Source organism: Lolium rigidum, chromosome 2 (genome assembly GCF_022539505.1).
Source record: "Lolium rigidum isolate FL_2022 chromosome 2, APGP_CSIRO_Lrig_0.1, whole genome shotgun sequence".
NCBI lineage: Eukaryota > Viridiplantae > Streptophyta > Magnoliopsida > Poales > Poaceae > Lolium > Lolium rigidum.
In genome coordinates this window covers 36,275,663-36,282,057 of record NC_061509.1, presented here as the reverse complement: position 1 = coordinate 36,282,057, position 6,395 = coordinate 36,275,663, and positions in this window count along the sequence as shown.

Genomic DNA, 6,395 nt, shown 5'->3' with positions numbered 1-6,395 from the left:
TGCCCTCATCGATAGCAATCCTTTGAGCATGAGGTGGCAAAGCTTGGAAAGCAAGTCATGTAGATATTTTCATCCCATGTGGCATAGATCATTATCCTCTCATATGATTTATTTTTGGATAGCCAAGTGGCATTTGCTACTAAATATCATGTGGATGGTTTTATTATTGTGGATGAATCATCATACCATCTTTGATTGGATTTACATTATAATATTGATAAAAAGGTTAAGGTTGAGGGTTATTTCTCAAGTTTGGATAGTTGGTGTTTGAATTCACCAAGGCATGATCATATGAGTTTCAAAATACTCATAGTTAGTTTTATTCAAATAGTTTGAACTATAATTCGTAATGTAAATGGATTTAGTTTTATGATATTCCATATACTTAATAAGTTATGATTTAAATAAGAATGTGTGGCATTTATGCACTTTAGACCCCGTGGTTTACCTTATTTATAAGTGAATTAATTTACACACAAAGGTAGTTGCTAACTTTCAAGTGTTAATAAGTTAGGGTTTGATTCTTAAAGAATGTGTTGTTGTAAATCTAATTCCATTTGATCTAATCCATAGATCAAATCATCTCTGCCCAAAACAAGGTTTAGCAAAGATCACAGTGAAGTTTATAGCGCTTGGCTTGATGATCTACTTCAATTCCAGCAAGTCAAGTGAAACTTCGATGATCGTGGTAAGTTTTATTTGAAAGCGCGAAAATCCCCCGGATTTTCTATGCATGAATGCAATGCACACTTTGGTGTTCTCTCATTTTGTTGCCTCTAAACCTGGGATATTACATGAACCCACGATCGAGCATAAATACTCCCTCTTGGAGTTAAAAGCAAAAACTTGGCCAGAGCCTCTACTAGTAACGGAGAGCATGCAAGATCATAAACAACACATATGTAATAACTTGATAATTAACATGACATGGTATTCTCTATCCATCGGATCCCGACAAACACAACATAGAGTATTACAGATAGATGATCTTGATCATGTTAGGCAGCTCACAAGATCCGACAATGAAGCACAATGAGGAGAAGACAACCATCTAGCTACTCGCTATGGACCCATAGTCCGGGGGTGAACTACTCACTCATCACTCCGGAGGCGACCATGGCGGTGTAGAGTCCTCCGGGAGATGAATCCCCTCTCCGGCAGGGTGCCGGAGGAGATCTCCAGAATCCCCCGAGATGGGATCGGCGGCGGCGGCGTCTCTGCAAGGTTTTCCGTATCGTGGTTTTTCGCATCGGGGGTTTCGCGACGGAGGCTTTAAGTAGGCGGAAGGGCAGAGTCGGGGCCCGACGAGGGGCCCACACCACAGGGCGGCGCGGGCCCCCCCTTGGCCGCGCCACCATGTGGTTTGGCCACCTCGTGGCCCCACTTCGTATGCTCTTCGGTCTTCTGGAAGGTTCGTGGCGAAATAGGCCCCTGGGTCTTCGTTTCGTCCAATTCCGAGAATATTTCGTTACTAGGTTTCTAAAACCAAAAACAGCGATAAAACGAGAACCGGCACTTCGGCATCTTGTTAATAGGTTAGTTCCGGAAAATGCACGAATATGACATAAAGTGTGCACAAAACATGTAGGTATCATCAATAATATGGCATAGAACATAAGAAATTATCGATACGTTGGAGACGTATCAAGCATCCCCAAGCTTAGTTTCGCTCGTCCCGAGCAGGTAAAACGATAACAAAGATAATTTCTGAAGTGATATGCCATCATAACCTTGATCATACTATTTGTAAACATATGTAGTGGATGCAGCGATCAAAACAATGGTAATGACATGAGTAAACAAGTGAATCATAAAGCAAAGACTTTTCATGAATAGTACTTCAAGACAAGTATTAATAAGTCTTGCATAAGAGTTAACTCATAAAGCAATAAATCAAAGTAAAGGTATTGAAGCAACACAAAGGAAGATTAAGTTTCAGCGGTTGCTTTCAACTTGTAACATGTATATCTCATGGATAATTGTCAACATAGAGTAATATAACAAGTACAATATGCAAGTATGTAGGAATCAATGCACAGCTTCACACAAGTGTTTGCTTCTTGAGGTGGAGAGAGATAGGTGAACTGACTCAACATAAAAGTAAAAGAATGGTCCTTCAAAGAGGAAAGCATCGATTGCTATATTTGTGCTAGAGCTTTTATTTTGAAAACATGAAACAATTTTGTCAACGGTAGTAATAAAGCATATGAGTTATGTACATTATATCTTACAAGTTGCAAGCCTCATGCATAGTATACTAATAGTGCCCGCACCTTGTCCTAATTAGCTTGGACTACCGGATCTTTGCAATGCACATGTTTTAACCAAGTGTCACAATGGGGTACCTCCATGCCGCCTGTACAAAGGTCTAAGGAGAAAGCTCGCATTTTGGATTTCTCGCTTTTGATTATTCTCAACTTAGACATCCATACCGGGACAACATGGACAACGGATAATGGACTCCTCTTTAATGCATAAGCATGTGGCAACAATTATTATTCTCATATGAGATTGAGGATATATGTCCAAAACTGAAACTTCCACCATGAATCATGGCTTTAGTTAGCGGCCCAATGTTCTTCTCTAACAATATGCATGCTCCAACCATAAAGGTGGTAGATCTCTCTTACTTCGGACAAGACGGACATGCATAGCAACTCACATGATATTCAACAAAGAATAGTTGATGGCGTCCCCGTAAGCATGGTTATCGCACAACAAGCAACTTAATAAGAGATAAAGTGCATAAGTACATATTCAATACCACAATAGTTTTTAAGCTATTTGTCCCATGAGCTATATATTGCAAAGGTGAATGATGGAATTTTAAAGGTAGCACTCAAGCAATTTACTTTGGAATGGCGGAGAAATACCATGTAGTAGGTAGGTATGGTGGACACAAATGGCATAGTGGTTGGCTCAAGGATTTTGGATGCATGAGAAGTATTCCCTCTCGATACAAGGCTTAGGCTAGCAAGGTTATTTGAAACAAACACAAGGATGAACGGTACAGCAAAACTCACATAAAAGACATATGGTAAACATTATAAGACTCCATACCGTCTTCCTTGTTGTTCAAAACTCAATACTAGATGTTATCTAGACTCTAGAGAAACCAAATATGCAAACCAAATTAGCAAGCTCTAAGTATTTCTTCATTAATGGGTGCAAAGTATATGATGCAAGAGCTTAAACATGAGCACAACAATTTCCAAGTATCAAATTATCCAAGACATTTTAGAGTTACTACATGTAGCATTTTCCAATTCCAACCATATAACAAATTAACGAAGAAGAAACTTCGCCATGAATACTATGAGTAGAGCCTAAGGACATATTTGTCCATATGCTACAGCGGAGCGTGTCTCTCTCCCATAAAGTGAATGCTAGGATCCATTTTATTCAAACAAAACAAAAAAACAAAAACAAACCGACGCTCCAAGCAAAGTACATAAGATGTGACGGAATAAAAATATAGTTTCAGGGGAGGAACTCGATAATGTTGTCGATGAAGAAGGGGATGCCTTGGGCATCCCCAAGCTTAGACGCTTGAGTCTTCTTATAATATGCAGGGGTGAACCACCGGGGCATCCCCAAGCTTAGAGCTTTCACTCTCCTTGATCATATTGCATCATACTCCTCTCTTGATCCTTGAAAACTTCCTCCACACCAAACTCGAAACAACTCATTAGAGGGTTAGTGCATAATAAAAATTCACATGTTCAGAGGTGACACAATCATTCTTAAAACTTCTGGACATTGCATAAAGCTACTGGACATTAATGGATCAAAGAAATTCATCCAACATAGCAAAAGAGGCAATGCGAAATAAAAGACAGAATCTGTCAAAACGAACGAGTCCGTAAAGATGGATTTTATTAGGCCACCAGACTTGCTCAAACGAAAATGCTCAAATTGAATGAAAGTTGCGTACATATCTGAGGATCATGCTCGTAAATTGGCTTAATTTTCTGAGCTACCTACAGGGAGATAGACCCAGATTCGTGACAGCAAAGAAATCTGGAACTGCGCAGTAATCCAAATCTAGTACTTACTTTTCTATCAAAGACTTTACTTGGCACAACAAAACATCAAAACTAAGATAAGGAGAGGTTGCTACAGTAGTAAACAACTTCCAAGACACAAATATAAAACAAAAATACTGTAGTAAAAACATGGGTTGTCTCCCATAAGCGCTTTTCTTTAACGCCTTTCGGCTAGGCGCGTAAAGTGTAACTCAAGTATTATCGAAGGGTGGTGCACCTACAGCGGGGTTTGGAGTTTTCTCAACCATGCATAGTATATTGGATACATAAGTTTCAGCGTCTCCCTTTTCATTAGTCTTGGGCTTGCTACTCTCATCGAACAAATTTTCAGGAACAAGCCAAGCATAGTTATTTTCTAGTGCATCATTTATAGCTAGGAGTTTGCATGGTATTGGTGCTTTGATCTCCCCACCATCATTAATATTATTAGTGTACCTTATTCTATTCATATCCATTTTTTCAAGGAGACCAACAAAATTAGCATGAGAACCAAGCATATTGAATTTAGCGAAGACCTTTCTAGCCTCTCTTGCTAGACCACCAAATTCTCTAAGAAGGGTTTTAAAACAAAATCTTTCTTTTCCCCCTCTTCCAAATCACCAAGTGTAAGAAACATGAGTTGGATTATAAGATTGAGATTAAAAAATTTAGTTTCCAACAAGCGAACTAAAGCAGCAGCAGCAATTTCATAAGTAGGAGCAAGTTCTACCAAGTGTCTATCTTCAAAATCTTCAACGGTACTAACATGGGTGAAAAATTCTTCTATATTGTTCCTCCCAATTATAGACCCTTGTCCTACCGGTATGTTCTTTGTGGTAAAATTAAAAGGAAACATGATGAATAAAGTAAAGTAAATGCAAGTAAACTAAATTTTTTTTTGTGTTTTTGATATAGAGTGCAAGACAGTAAATAAAGTAAAACTAGCAACTAATTTTTTTGTGTTTTGATATAAGTGCAGCAAACAAAGTAGTAAATAAAATAAAGCAAGACAAAAACAAAGTAAAGAGATTGAGAAGTGGAGACTCCCCTTGCAGCGTAGTCTTGATCTCCCCGACAACGGCGCCGGAAAAAGAGCTGGCGTGTAGTTGACGTGGGAGTTAGAAATCTTTGTGGTGTAGCTTTTCTTCAGTTCCCGGCAACGGCGCCGGAAAAAGAGCTTGATGGCGTGTATTTCACACGTTCGTTGGGCAACCCCAAGAGGAAGGTATGATGCGCACAACAGCAAGTTTTCCCTCGAGAAAGAAACCAAGGTTTATCGAACCGAGGAGGAGCCAAGAAGCACGTTGAAGGTTGATGGCGGCGGGATGTAGTGCGGCGCAACACCGAGGATTCCGGCGCCAACGTGGAACCCGCACAACACAACCAAAGTACTTTGCCCCAACGAAACAGATGAGGTTGTCAATCTCACCGGCTTGTCTGTAACAAAGGATTAACCGTATTGTGTGGAAGATGATTGTTTGCAGAGAAAACGATAGAAACAAGTATTGCGGCAGCATTTGTATTTCGGTATTAAAGAATGGACCGGGGTCCACAGCTCACTAGAGGTGTCTCTCCCATAAGATAAAAGCATGTTGGGTGAACAAATTACAGTCGGGCAATTGACAAATAGAGAGGGCATAACAATGCACATACATGACATGATAAGTATAGTGAGATTTAATTGGGCATTACGACAAAGTACATAGACCGCCATCCAACCGCATCTATGCCTAAAAAGTCCACCTTCGAGGTTATCGTCCGAACCCCTCCAGTATTAAGTTGCTAAACAACAGACAATTGCATTAAGTATGGTGCGTAATGTAATCAACAACTACATCCTCGGACATAGCGCCAATGTTTTATCCCTAGTGGCAACAAGCACAACACAACCTTAGAACTTTCTGTCACTGTCCCAGGTGTCAATGCGGGCATGAACCCACTATCGAGCATAAGTACTCCCTCTTGGAGTTAAAAGTAAAAACTTGGCCGGAGCCTCTACTAGAAACGGAGAGCATGCAAGATCATAAACAACACATGTATAATAACTTGATAATTAACATGACATGGTATTCTCTATCCATCGGATCCCGACAAACACAACATATAGAATTACAGATAGATGATCTTGATCATGTTAGGCAGCTCACAAGATCCAACAATGAAGCACAATGAGGAGAAGACAACCATCTAGCTACTGCTATGGACCCATAGTCCAGGGGTGAACTACTCACTCATCACTCCGGAGGCGACCATGGCGGTGTAGAGTCCTCCTGGGAGATGAATCCCTCTCCGGCAGAGGTGCCGGAGGAGATCTCCGAATCCCCCGAGATGGGATCGGCGGCGACGCGCGTCTCGCAAGGTTTTCCGTAT